Genomic DNA, 15777 nt, shown 5'->3' on the forward strand with positions numbered 1-15777 from the left:
AAATATTTATAAACAAAAGTGTTTTATATTTAAATAAGAAATCTTAATGAGTAAAAACGTGGCAATTATAAAAATAATTGCTAAAATGTTTTTGAGATTATTAAAGGAATACAGTATTAGATAGAATATTCATTAATATGGAAAATAAACTTCGTGAATACAATTTCACGATATTATATATCGAATTAGATTTTAAATTTGAAAAATCTAAGTTTTCTCTAATTTTGTTTGAATTAATTTCATTTCATAGTTAATATTGAAATCTTAATGATCGTAAATATGAAATCTCAAAAGTGCTTTTTAAATTTATTTAATAACAATAAAATTTTGCACTTGCATTCTAAAGTTTATATATTGTCAGAAGATTCTAATACCGTCAAAATTTTAAAAGTAGTAAACAAATATTTAATATAATTTTACTTCGAATTTTTGTTTTTTATTTCATAGGAATTGTTTATAATTCCGTCCCATCTTCTTGATATCATTATAAAATTACGCAGCAATCAGCCCTAATCAAGATGATATCCTCATCAATTACAAGCTATTGTTTCTTAATCAAATTATCTGTAATTTAAATTATATTATTACTTTTTTATTCATTAAGAGAATTAAAATATATATCACGTATTATATATTGATACAGATCTTAATTTATTAATATTCTAAAATCGAAATGTTCATATTTTTAGTTGCAAAGAAATGTATGTAATCTCATTATTTGTCATTTGCAATATTATATTCTTTAAAGCGTTATTGACAGATTTCATTAAAGTCTCGAAGATTGATATCTTTGCACCGTTTGAAAAATTTCAAAACAAATAAATAAAAAAAAACTTGGGGAGATTAAGAGCAAGTTGTTTTGATATACTGTATAATCGAAACAATTTATTTCGCTACTGACAGCCATTGTGGTATTATGAGCTATATATCTTTCAATTAGCTGTCATTTAAATGATTCAACAGATGTAATTATTCACGTCGCCTTTTTTGTTATCTTCAAACATCTTTGTGTCCTCGGTTGAAATCAATCCTAGCTTTCCTTCTGTAAGAAAGTTTTCTTAACAATTTATATGAAGATAGTGTCAGGTTCGCATCTTGCTGATAAATCTTATACTGTATCGAATGAAAGAAATAGGTCTATAAATTTACTAGACGTTTGTCTAGCTTTTTTTTTTGTGATGGTCTAGATGATGCCGCTCAAAGCTCTCAGCGAAGGTGGTCTGCTTAGGAATTCTGCAGATGAGTCTGTTTGTTGGCTTAAGAATTATAGCCCGTAGCTGTTAAACTATAATTAACATAAGTATTTTCTGTTTTCAACGGAAGAGCTTACATAGAACAAAAGTATTTTTTTCTCTCCATCAAACCTTAATATAATACTAGTTTGATTGCGCTATTAGAATATATCAGCGGACAGTAAAGCATTTCTCAATGTGAATACTGTACTTCATCAAAGCTTTGAACATAAAATTTCTCAAAATAAAAAGAAATATTTATATTTGTCATTAAAGTAAAATGCTTATTTATTTTATACATCAACGTTTAAACGAACCGTTAATGAAATTCTTTTTGCATATTTGTTCCCTAAAATAGTAAACTACAAGTTGTTATACTAATTAAATCTTATTTATAAATGATCTAGGAGTAACCTCAAGTAACTTATCTTCCCATGAATAATATAACGATTGAGAATAAAATTAATGACGATATAGGCCTATTATGATAGGAGAATGATCGGAGTTAATCGCTGCATCTTAGATTTGCACGATTTATAAATTACTATAATAACCTTGGATGATCAGTAACTTAAATGTAAGCATGAAGTTTAAAAAATGTTTTACCTATGAGCATAGAACTTATAACATGCTTAATGTCGAGATTAAGAATATTTTGATAACAAGACTAAGATGGCCTATTTAAGAAATTTTAGGCTAACTTATTATCATGTAGACTACTTTAATAAAAAAAAATACAAATATAGGACATACTTATCACTACAGTAATGCAAATTTTAAAACTTCTAAAATTATAGGTTTATATATTAAAATTTAGATATAATTATAGTATAATGAATAACGGAATAGAACCGAGGTCGCATCTTCATTATCACTTCGAATAATGTTGAGAGTTATTTCACACGTTGCATTTATTGCTCAGGGTTTTATTCCTAAACATCACGCTCACGCCTTATTATATCATCAAAATATTGTAGAAATATTCTCAAAACACTTTATGTTTTCGCGACGTATACATTGTGTATTCACGAAACATCCTCTTGACGTGTACTTATAATTTCGTCACGTAGTCGTGTGATGTTGCTGGAGTCATTTGATTATGACCCGAGCTTTAACACTTTCTTTCAAATACTTTCAACGCTATTTAGAACGAATATATGACTCTATATAAAATTATGTGTAGATTATTGTTATTGGAAACATTTTAAAAAATTATTTTGTGATTTTATTTGTAATTATTTAATTTACTATTAATTTTCTACTATTCCTATTTAAAAAGTTCATTGATATTTATGTACATGTACAAATACATGGCACCTCTAATGCAATTTTTATTGTATAATAGATCTATTAATTGGTATATTCAAATATTTGTAAGTGCTTTTGTAAAAGAATATGCTGTATTTATAAAAAATTATTTAAAATTTAAAGAATAATAATAAGTTTTAAACACTTTAATTTTAGCTTGTAAAGTGTTACCTATGGGAAAATTACGGAAATAAGTAATGTGTTTGTCACGTGATATCCACTGCGGGTGGCAAAGCGCGAACACGATGGTCACTCACCACGCCTTCTATTGTGAAAGTAGACCGACTTTTCTGTGTCGTATGATAATGAACAGCGACTCTTTATAATTAACTGCCGCGAGTTTGGTTCTCAAATGTTTTGTTTTCATTTTTATCCTTCGATTTTTCTAATCATATATCTTTTTAGACAATTGCTTTTGTAAATTTTGATTTTTTTGGTTATTCAGCATTGTAGAAACATCACGATCTATTTAAATGCATAGATATTTTTTATTCACACCAACTGATACAAGCGTGTCTTTATATATCAATTAATAAAGTTGCATGTAATATTTATTTTAATTATTTCTACGAATTGAAAATCAGTTTAATTGTATTTTCTTTCGCATCGGCTTTCTTTTAAAGTTTTTTTTTTATTGTTATTACAAGAAACCCAATAACAATAACGAAAATAATAATTATTTTACTGATAAGAATTACAATTCATCGACTTTCAGAAAGTAGATGCTATTGAAAGGATTTAACAGCTATTTATCTAACTCTAAAAGAGAGTTGCAGTTAGGAAAATCGATAGGTTTGTAATTAAAAAATAAATACTTTTTAGGGATTGTTTTACTAAAGTTAATATGATGGATTACCATTATATCGTTTATGCTAGAACATATAAATCAATATGACATAGCAAAATGAAATGATATTTCATGGGAGCGTTGAAAAAGTTAGAAGAGAGATGGCATTTTCGGGGTTCGGGTGAAATTGTTTCCCAAGCATTGTATGATTTTATATTCATTTATTCATTTAGGCGTTTTACTTTCAATCTACCCGGATCTCATATTTCACTATCCGAGTTCACAGCTGTGAGGAATTGCGAACTAGTCTGACACTTTTTTTAGTTAGTGGGTGGAGACATTTCGCACACTGACCACCAGGTGGAATATGTTGACAGTGACAGATATGAACTTCCGCCTAGGCTACTTAAGACTATGTCCTTGCTGGGCCAGCGTGAATGACCTACTGTCATCCGTCATCATTATCATTGTGAAACTCAGACTGGATTGTAAAATATGTATTTTATATCCATGGCATTGTATGATAAACTTTCCTGACTTAATCGAGTTTCACCATCAGTGTTAAGATGTAAATGTTTAGATATTTCCCTCGGTAAACTTATTAGGTATTAAAATTAGATTTACAGACAAGAAAATTTTAACAATTATATTTTTATCCAACACATTTATATAAGAGAAATTAAGATAAATTATTAATGATAAAAATGTGTTTCCAAGATAATAACCCCGAAGTAATAATTATAATCTTATTCGTATTTTTAAATTGCAGTTATAGAAAGCATTATAATTATTTTACGTAAAAACTTGACAAAAAAAAAATTCATAAACTGTGTTATTTAGATTAACGAACTGAATGAATAATTCAAGTTTTATGAAATTTTCAGTTCATGTTTTTTAATTCATTCTAATGTAACATTTTACATTCTCTCTGTGATAGATTTAATAACATTAGAAATTTACGCAATCAATACAAAAAAAAATTTAAAAAGATGAATATTAAAATAATAAACAATTTTAAACTAATAATTTCTCATTTTTAATACATAAATGTAATTTATGCAACATTTTTTGAAATTATATTAAAGCAATTTCACTTAATTCGGCATAGGCTCTTGTCTGAAGCTGTTTTGTTTAGTTGTTTTTCGAGCTCTGAATGCAAGAAAAATAAATAAATATTGCTTCAGTCTAGACCCTATATTGTATTAAGTGAAATTATTTTGATATAATTCGAAAAAATAATAAATTCAATAACTTGCATTATCATAAATAATTTACAGATATTGATTTTATAAAAACTCTATAGACTAATAAAATAAATTTTATTCTGTTGCATTTTTAATTATTAAAATTAAAGCAAATTGTGCAAAAATAAGATTAAATTTAATAAAAAAAAGTAAATAAATAAGTAAATCGAGAAGAAAATAAATTTAATTAATCCTATTATTTTTATAACTTCAAAGTACAAAGATTAAAAGTTGATAAGAAAATCCTCTAATTAAAATCTACTAATTTGATGTTAAACTATATCGTGTAATAGGCTCATTATTATATACCAAACAATAATTAGAACTAAGCTAATATTTTTTAAGCGATAATTTTTTTCCGTTCGTAATTGTTCTTTTCTAATTAAAACCATCCAAGAAATCAATTATAAATCACTTAGACATGTTTTTTAGAGTTTATAAAATTTACCTATTTTATATTATTTTATATTGTTTGATATAAAAAATAATTTATTCAATTTTACATAATTCTGCAGATTTAATTTTCACAAACTGAAAATATTTTATTCTAATAAATTAAGTTTAAAAATATAAAGAAATNAATATCTAATTAAATTAACTGCTATTTAAATTCAAGAATTTAAATAAGTGAATTTATATTTTTTAATAAATTATAGTTATATAAAGATTAGAGTGTTTATTAAGACAAATTTCGATCTACTAAAAGAAAAGCAAAAAAATTGATTCATCTTAAAGCATTAAGTTTATATAAAAATCGTACAGTAACGTTTAGGTTATTGACTTAAGTCTAATGTTTAATGATTATGTTCAGAATAAGACTATTATTATAATCAAGAGTTTGCTACATACAAAGGTTTTTTGAGCAATTAACAAAAGAGAATACCACGCATCAAGACGCGAATATCTTGTAGGGAGAAAAGAAAAAAAAAATTAGAAATCTAAATGAGATGAAAAAGACAGTTATCTTTCTTCTGTTGATAATCGAGCATTAGCATGATGTATTCGTCAGATATAGAAATGATGAGCATTCATGCATGGAAGTGGTTACAATGGGCACGTTTCACACAGCACGTTTTAATGATACATAATTGGTAGATCAAGTAGCAATAAGAGTTGGACCGAAAGTAAGCACCAGTTGAATATAAACTATGTAACATTTAGGAAAAATTCCACATTAATATTGTCTAAATTTATACGTTCTGGTATTTACCTAAACTATATAGAAACGGGTAATGGTTAAATAGAATAATTTAATGGCATTTGCTGTTATATAACTACGATTAAGTTATTCTAATCTTTCCGTGTGCGTGACCTGATAGATACATGTATCTTTAACATCTCATGCGAGAATTTTATTTACTTCTAGTAATTCATTCGATCGTAAATACATCCTTTCATTTGTTGCTAATGGCTAAGAACAGTTAAGATATCATGGAGGAAATAGATTGCTTTGAAACGGACGTTCATTAACAAAAGAATGTATGTAGGCCTATAGTATAAATTTTTAAAAGGAAATCAGTGAAAACTCTCAAATATTCAATAATTATTACGGTTTTATTTAAATTTTATTAAAATATTTCATGTTAATTATTAACTCTATTTATTAAATACAATATTTTTATTCCTATCTCTTCAAATTGGTATTAAAGAAAGAATTAGAAATAAGTAAACGTTTTTAGAAATTAAATAATGTAAGAAAATAATATAATATTGAATATTTTACAACAATCTCTGCATAATTATTTTATATTTTTTGTTTTTGTTTTATATATATATATAAAATTAGAATATATATTTCGATGAGAAAAATTAGAAAAAAAAGAAAAGAAAGAAAGAAAAAGGATTATGTGACGATCAATTGTGGAGAACAGTGTAAGTGAAATTTGATGATACGTGGTGACTGCTCTTCCGTAAAAGAACTAGACACGGAAATGACTCATCAAACCCCACCTGTCTGGCTCTTTTTAATTTTTGAAATATTTTGCGGATATACAAACGAACAGACGAAGAAAGTAGTAGTTATCTCTTTTATTTATTACAGTTCTGTTCGTAGGATCGAAGGTTTGGAAGTGGATGATGGATTTGCTTGATTTAATGGATACTTTTGTTTATATCCATAAATTATGTACTTTTTAACACAATAAATGGCACTGATGAAATAACAAACAGATGAAAAAGCGAATCGATTTTGCATTAACTCTGTCACATCTCGAAACTTCCATTGACAGCTTATTTTAATTTTCAAAAGTTTTGTACAATCAAGACATTTGGAGAAAATGATTCAAAGATTTATTAAAAACAAATGAGGTGTAAAGAATATTGCATCAAATTTTTAAGAAAGTCTTTTAAATTTACAAGTGGTGCATTCTAAAAATAAAAATAAAAAGCACAAGAAAAGAAAAAAAAATCAAATTTAAAACTAAAATATGCAATCTATACACAATTAAATTTTCAACTAACAAAAAATGTAAGCATTACTTAGGATTTGTATTGTCTTTCAGTACACCATCTCACTATATTCTTATAGTGAAACTGTTACTTTATGTAATTATAATGACTATATAAACATTTCTTAACAAATAAGTATTTATTTTTCATACTTTCTTATTCATTCCTATCTCCATCATGTCTTCCTTATCCTCTTTCTCATTCCCTAATTTTCTTCCTTTCTTCAGCCTAGATTCTAGAGTAGGTTCTACTCCCTAATAATAATATCTAATTAAATTAACTGCATCAAACTCAATATGGTTGTTTAAAGAATTGTCTAGAAAAAATTCTTAAATTGATCTTTCTCAAATTAATTTTTAAAATAGATAGATAAAATTTAAAAAATAAAGTTAATATAATTAAATGCTGCAGGTTAAAGTTGCCTTAAAAAAACTGTTATGAGCAACAGATTGCTATCAAGTTCTATTTTTAATATAAGTTAACAAATTTTTTTTCTTACTTTACTTTTAATTAAAATACCAAATATTTTTAAACCTTAATTTCCAATCTCATTAACAGTGTTTTAATTAATAAAATTAAGTAATCAAATTGCATAATTCTAAAACATCTCTCGTTCTGATCAAATAAATTGCTGAAATATTTATAAAATATGATGGAAAAATTTATTTTATAATCGCCTAAATTAGCAACTTCACTTTATATTCTATGAAATTCAAATATCATAAATTTGTTTCTAAAATTTAATATAAAAAATGCAAATTTGGCTAATTAAAACTCTAAAATGCAATTTTTGCTGATTAAAGCTCTAAAAAATACAATATTGCTGATTAGAGCTCTAAAAATGCAAGTTTGGCTGATTAAAACTCTAAAACATACAATTTTTGCTAATTAAAGCTCTAAAAATGCAAATTTGGCTAATTAAAACTCTAAAAATGCAAATTTGGCTTATTGAGTTGTAAAAAGAATAAAATCAGTTTAATTTGCTTTAAAAAAATTCGCTTGACAAAAACGCTTTGTTTGTTTTTTTTTTCTTTTTTAAGCCAAATTTGAAATTTTTCTGAAGTTAAAACTTCAAATTTACACGTGGCAAACGTCATAAAAAAAAAAACAATTTTATGCCCGTTTAAATCTTCTTAAGCTACATCTATACATTCATTTAAAAAAAAAAAAAAATTCTCTAGAGAATTTAAAGGCATTGTTTTAAAATTTGCATCCAGAACAATATTTCTATATTCTAATAAATTTGATTTAGAGGCATAATTCATAAATCAAATTATATCGGAAGCTCACAAGTTATAAGTCGAGATCGTGTCTTACACGTTGATGTTTTCTATCTCTTAAATCATATTGGCCCCAGGCCCTTTCAAAATAAACATGGAAGTCAAAACCGGATTGTTGTAATTCATGACTGCGGGCAAAGAAAACTCAATGTTGTAACCAGTAAAACAAAAAAAAAATAACAATATCGTTTTTAATATCGCCAATTGTGTGAAGATACATTACGTAGCATCGGTATGACCATTCATCAATTTGTGGTATGTTGAATGGAATTTAAATCATTTTAATTTCGTTTTTTTTATTTGATTAAATGTTAGAAAATTTGTTTTCTGGAAAGGACCCCAAAAACCCCTTTTTTCTATTGATTTTTTTCTACTGTTTTAGACTGTATCATGGAAGTAAGATGCGCTTCGTGGCGAAGAAGAAGTGCTTCTTCTTACGAGAAGGCTTTCTTAAATATCTGTAAAATAAGGCTTTTTTTTAAATGAGGTTCTCTTATAATAATAGCCTGGAAAGAGAGGAGGAATTAGAACTTTACTATAAGAAAACCACTCTTGATGTTCTTACTGTAAGAAAGCCTTACTTAATTAATAATACAAAAGCTATTTTATAATGAGAAATTTAAAAATAAGGTGTTTTCTTAAGCCTTTAGATTAAGGCTTTCTTATATCAAATCAATTAGAAGATTAAAAATAAAAACAAATTGTTTCAAAGATTCGAAAAAGTTTAGATTATGTTATAACAATTTCATCGGGAAAAATCATAAATAATTGATTAAAAACTACTGGTTTTGTGGTCCCCTTCGTAATTTAAGGCCCTAAAATATTATTTAAATCTAGTTAGATTAGTTTTAGGTGTTTTACTAACGAACACGTAAGCGTTGCAGATGGTTGTTTTTGTTTCACGATGACAACTTGACTGTCATTGAAAAGCAGATGGTGCACGTCTCATCAGAACAGGCAATTCAACAAAGCCACAAACAATAAAACTTCCGTAAATAATACAAAAACTATATTTATTAATATAATTTTTCAGATAAATCTATCTTTTGTTATAATTAAATGTTCGACTTTACGGGAATCAAACAATTACTTGAGTTATAATAGATTGTCATTTGTAGTCATCTTGTGGTCCAGAAAGGAAATGGCGCCCAATCGAAAGCGACACGCAACGCCACCTAGACGCCACCTGTCCGTTGAGGGAAACTCTTTGTTAATACAATTACGTAGTGTTTTTCGTAGTGTAGGTTAAAAAAAAAAATGGCTAATTTCATGGTGAAGTTTGAAAGACGGTAGCGTTATTAGAGGCCTTCGTTTTAGGGCCTCTTACGTGGATTCACGTCTTAAAAGGATTTAGGGGTACGAGCTATTATTTGGCTTATAGAGTAAGTTTCCACCCACGAAAGGTGTGTAAAGTCGGTAGGGATAGTTGCGTCGTTGATTCGCTTTGTTCGAAATTGGTGGAGGTTTTACGTGTGTGAACACATAGAACACGTTTAGTAAAGTCTTGAGGTTGTCATCGAGACTATCCAATTCGAGATGGGATTGTTCCTGCATGGCTAAAGACGCGTGCATGAAACAAAGAGTGCGTGACGATAACCAATCACACATCCTCATCTCTTGTACCCCTCAGATAAAGATCGAATGTACAGCATTGCGCACGCGCACATTGTCATCTACCGATGACTCACGGGAATTCAGTAATTTGTCACGTGGAAAAGGACCCGCCTCTACAAACGTCGGGCTTTTTGGCCCGGAGGCCAACGGCGTTACCCCGTCCGATGGGGAATGGCTGTTAGGCCAAACTTACGATGTGTCAGAACACATAAAGATTGTCAAAACTGTCCCAGAAGTGACATGATTGGTGTAGGTGGTCTCGAGGAAGTGCTACATTCACCGCGAGGCAAGCAAAATACCAACGTACATCACCTCTAGAGATGCATCCAAAGGGGCCTCTTAAGTCCATTTGTTACGTTTCGGGGGCCTCTTACAAGAAAAGGTTTTCTGTCGGCTCCCTCTTTGATTTGCTAACGTAAATGTATGCAGAAATATAGCCCGGGGATGCTAAAGAGAAGGACGTAACTAAGTATACGAAAATTCGTCCCCGAGCTCGTTTCGTCTTCAGTAAATTTTAAATTAATAGAAACTATATATTCGTCTGGCCAAAAAAAAAAAATCTTCTAATAATTTGGGGCCCGTCCATAATTTAGGTGTGGCTTAAGAAATACCAGGTGCTTTTTTTTTATCAGGTTACATTTCTTCGGGGCACATACGTATTAGATTTGTTGGTTTTCTTAATCATCAATGACTAATGGTTGCTCCTACTTCTTATTGGCCATTCTCGGAAAGATATCAACATTTCTCGATGATGATGATGATGATTTTATTCAACAATTTGCACGGGTCTTATCGAGATCGAAGATTGAGTTATATTGAAATATGTTACTGACGATAAGAAAGTCGTCTTTATGCAATGTTTGGCATACTTAATTGAAAGAAAAACCTGTATTGAGCTGGCAAAATTCTTCATTTTCATTTTTCTGACATACCATTTAAAGATTAATTAACTTTTTCATGGTTTAAGACAGCAAATCAATTGATGTTGAGAACAAAGATCTTTGTTTCTTTTTTTTTTTTTTATATCCGTACAATCAGGAATTGATGAACTCGCATCTGAAACGTGATCCTCATACACAAGACCTAAGCGATACTTTGACAGTTTTATTTGGCTTTTGCAATGGCACAAAATGTCTTTTCCTGGTTAAAATATACCAAGAAACCGTAATAGGGTTTAGTTCTTATCTAATTTTGCTTTGTATTCAGAAGATTACGGTAGTAGTAAGATTGCAAATGGTGAATTTTTTTTTCCTCTTATAAATTGTGAGAGAGAGACACACCCTTTGCTGGCATTGGTTAGCAGACATTTTTGATACTTTTCTATCGGAAGTTGGTTTTAGATCATAAAGCTTACCTACTCGTTTTAAAATCCTTAGATTACTGTTTAATCAAAAAATGCCAGCTGTTCGGATCACGTGAGATCTTTCAAAAATGGATCCTTCCTCCCCCACTTGATCAATCCCGATAGGAAGTGAATTGGGTGGAGATTTTTGAAGTAGAGAGATGTTCTGTTGTTAATAAAATTTCTAACGGATGAGTAAGGATGAATTAATAAAGAAAAATGACAAGAAAGTACATAAATTCAGCCATTTTTTTTTTAATACGTAAACCGCGTGGTAGCCTAACAGGATCAAAAATTCTTTAGTACAATAGAGCGCAAAGCGCAAACTTTGGATTCAATAGTCCTAATTTACGGTTTTAAATAATAAAAAAAAACTGAGAATAAATGTATTTTTTCCAGACAATTAACCTCTTTCAACAACTATTACAAACGAGGAGAAACAGTCGAGGGTGTAAAACAGACAATAACGAGCATCTAATAGAGTGAGTGACAGGCGGAAGGTTCCAACAATGTCGGTTGTTTTTTCTTTTTCATTCAATTACATACCTTACAATTTGCGAATGGGCACTGATGGGTGGGTCTAGACACGGAGAAAGAGTTGATGCGAGGTGCTGCGGACTGTAATTTGGGGTAGTTTTGCAGCAGGCCATGTGTCTGAAGCCACTTTACTTGGTGACGTACCTTCGCTCCCCGTGTCATTAAGTAGGTGGTCCGAGTTTGAGAAAATATTTAAACAACGTGAGAGAGATCCGCTGTTTAACTGTTCCTGGCGATTATACCCTGCAGCTAATAGCAGAAGACTTACCTTTCATCCACCCTTATTCCGTTATTGTGTAAGAATAGTTAGGTGGAAACATTCAGTTTAGCCAAGTGGAAATTGTAGGTTTGCCTATTCAATTCGTAAGAAATACTTGAAAATAATTCGTATTTATCTGGATAATTTTATATAGATTAGGTTCGAAAATCTCTCATTTTTAAGTATAGGACCGGCTACGTAACTTTAACTTCAAATTGAATGGATATAATGCCAAATTTGGGGGGTTTAAATGAGTCTTTCTACCTCCTATTAGTTGACCGATGCTTACAGAGAATGCAAAACTATGTTAAACCGTTCGAGTTATAATTTATGTTATAAAACACTGGCAAAACGAATATTTACTCCTGCGGTAGGAGTTGTTTAGTCACGAGAAAACCCTTATAACCCGTTCAACTTGTAAGAAATTCTAGAAAATAATTTACATTTTTCCTGATAATTCTGTTTAAATTAAGTCAAAAAAAGTCTCATTTCTAATTATAGGACGTTGTGGAATTTAAATTCCACTCACTCCGAGTGTAAAACTCGAAAAAGAAGCCATTGAAAGAGGATCCCTATCGTAGAAGGGAATATTCCCTTTCGTAGTTAGGGATTTACTGGAGATTAAAAAAAAAAAAACAGAGAGAATCTCATTTTCATTTTCAATTTTGTTCAATAAATTAATTCCATCAATTGTAAGTCTTTATTGTAAAACCTACGAGAAGATAATTTATGACATGGTAACATCGTAAGGTTGTCGAGTAAATTTGATATGATCAACGAGCCCGACTAAATTAACTTTCCAACTTACAAAATAGGTATCTTATAGAGCCATCAAATCAAATCATCTGAAGACATCTGGATATTTTGACTGATAGATGACTACAGTAACTTCAGCAGGGTGTGGACACTAAAGCATACTAAATATTTAATAGGCAGATGACGGAACTATGTCATTTTTACTTAGCACCTGTCTCCGACCTTATATATCTGCATTAAGTCTACAGGTGGAGCGTAGTTTTATAAGAGAATCGATCTTTAAACAAGAGGAGAATATATATATAAGCCCTATATGTACCGATGTTTACTCAGGTTATCGTGTTACTTCGCCATATTTATGTTCAGTTACAGAAGTTCGACAGTAAATTGCGAGCGGCGACAAATTGGGTTTGTAATTTGAGTCTTTGGGTTCGCTGCTCCTTCATCAATCCTGTAGTATATTCGAGTGGGTGTCTCTCTCTCTCTCTCTAGACAAACGGCACAGGTGGTTTGCAACCAGTTAAATACATACGAGAAAATATATTTGGATGTTAACTAGGATTTACAACTCTCACCCGTTACTTCGACATTCCATGGTTAAGATCATCAATCTTTACAACCACTCGACTTTCGTGCACGGTTGTCAAGAAGTATATTCTTCGCATGATGTTATGACCTTCGTGACCTCTAGAGTAAATACTGACCTCTTATTGGAGTTTAAGGGTCGAGAAGATCATGCGAACCGAACAAAAAGATCTCGACTCGATTGGGACTTCAACGGGTTTATTGTTCTTAATAATAACTATCATGATGGATCCTTTGAATTGTTTATAAACTACTCGCGTGCTTACTTCGTATACCCACTTATTACGCCCGTTTTCCTTTAAAAAAAATAAATAAATATTTATAAGATAAAATGGGTTAAAATGATACGATTTATAAATTAATTGACGTTTTTAAAAAATCATTTTCTCTTATGTAAATTGTATTTTATTCACCCCCGTATAATATATATATATATATATATCGACTTAATTATGTTATTAAACATTTATTAATGTTACTTAATGAATCCGGTTACTAAATATTCACGTAGAATCTTAAATAATTGATGATTAATTCCGTGAATTAAAAGAGAGAACCCACTTAACCGACCGATAAATCTCAATTTAGTCTGTTTGTTCTTCTATTTTAAACAGACAACTTCTAGGTCAATTTTGTTAGGTGTATAAAAAAGCAAAGTACAATATGAAATTAGGGGTAACGCCATTTTGTATGTCACGATCTGCCAACACGTCTGTCGATCGCAATAAACGGTTTGGATCGTGATAAACAAACAGTCGATTTTCTTTACTTCTACATCATGAGTTGTCGGTTTTTTGGCCGGATCTCACGTTTTGTTCACGTCACGTGCTAATTGACTGACCAATCAGCGAGGTGAAAAATGTGCGAGGAAAGGTGTAATTTACTTTTTAAAGGTAATGCATTCGCGAGTTTGGAAAGCAATGACCGGTTTAACTCCTATACAAAGCCAATTCGTTCACTCGTTTTACCTATTTTCCTCTTTATTAATCGTTATTTTTTATTTTTCCTATAATTTCTATAGGAAATCATCGTAAAACTCTTCCATAGACTTACCATTAAACATTCGTCTATACAGCTTTAAATGTGTTGATTCGTAACCTCTAGGGTTTGCATAATATCTCAATTTTCTTATAGAAATAATAATTTTACGTGTTTATTATAGGTTTTAATATTAAGTACTCGCCTTAAGGGTTGCATCTTAAGGCCTGGTAGTTTTACGCCTTTTGTTAGAGGGGAAAGGCCATATATATGGCCTTTCCCCTATACAAAAGGCCAGTCCCGCTAACAGTAAATTACCATATTAAATATTTCCCTAATCTGTCGATTTTCCATAATTTGAGTTACAGTTTAAGTCAAAAAAATGATGATAAAAGCTATAAATAAAGCAAACTTATTAACAATTATGGTAAATTTTATGTTTTAATACAACATATCTTTATATTTAGCATAGTTTTAAGAGCTTATCTTTACACGCTTCCATATAAGAATTTTAATGTATAATTGTATAAAAAAAAATTGATTTCTAATAATTAATAAAAGGAATTTATAAAATTTCAATTAAATTTATTTAAAAAAATCATTATTATTTGTCTTTAAAATATCTAACAAACTTGTCTGACTAGTATCAATCAGTAAAAGTTTATTAAAGGATTCATAGCCTATAGGCATTATTTAAAATGAAATAAATTTAACAATTGCTTAATTAAAACAATTTTAAAGGTATTTAAATGGTATATTCCAACCAAAAACTTAAAAAATTTACCATAAAATTCAAGCTTAGAACCGAATAAACTACAGAAAACACAACAAAGACAAGACTAAACAATAGAAGATTGATACGATAAGTAAAATTATTAATAAATATATTAATAGGTTTAAATTATAACATTAAAATCGTTATAGATTTTTAAAAAAGAAACACTAAAAACATTATTTAATGTTAAGTGAAGTCGAAAGAAAAACAAAAAGAGAGAGAAGAAACAACAACAACAACAACAGAGATGAGGTTAAACAATTGAAAGGTATTCAGAGATGGAGACTTAGATAGAGATTCTTTTGATATTTTTAGATAGTCGAAACTAACTAAACTCATCACGAATATCTGGAAGGGATTTTTAGCGAATTAAGTCATTGAAAATACATATTTTTATTTACGCAAAAAAAAAATATAAAGAAAAAATAAGAAAGTTTCCATTGCGAATTTAATTTTCTTTCAACCGATCCATCATTTTCTTTATTCTCTTTTTTAAAATCTTAATTTTCTTTTTCTCTCGCCCCCCCAAAAAAACTTTACTTTTTCCTTTGTAAATCTATTCTTTTGAAATGATTTCCTTAGTCTATCGAAATTTAAGCATTTCTTTCTTTGTAAATCTTTAATTTTATTCC

At 29.3% G+C, this 15777-nt stretch overlaps 1 long non-coding RNA gene across 1 annotated transcript; it reads left to right on the top strand.

The window, feature by feature from the left end:
* The first annotated feature begins 6012 nt into the window (after positions 1 to 6012).
* On the top strand, positions 6013 to 6638 carry LOC111615886. Its single transcript, XR_002755152.1, has 3 exons — positions 6013 to 6050; positions 6358 to 6443; positions 6613 to 6638. It is a non-coding gene; the product is annotated as an uncharacterized LOC111615886 (long non-coding RNA).
* The last annotated feature ends 9139 nt before the right edge of the window (positions 6639 to 15777 follow it).

The sequence above is a fragment of the Centruroides sculpturatus genome, unplaced genomic scaffold (assembly GCF_000671375.1).
Source record: "Centruroides sculpturatus isolate CEXI.00-Female unplaced genomic scaffold, Cexi_2.0 scaffold2801, whole genome shotgun sequence".
Taxonomy (NCBI): domain Eukaryota; kingdom Metazoa; phylum Arthropoda; class Arachnida; order Scorpiones; family Buthidae; genus Centruroides; species Centruroides sculpturatus.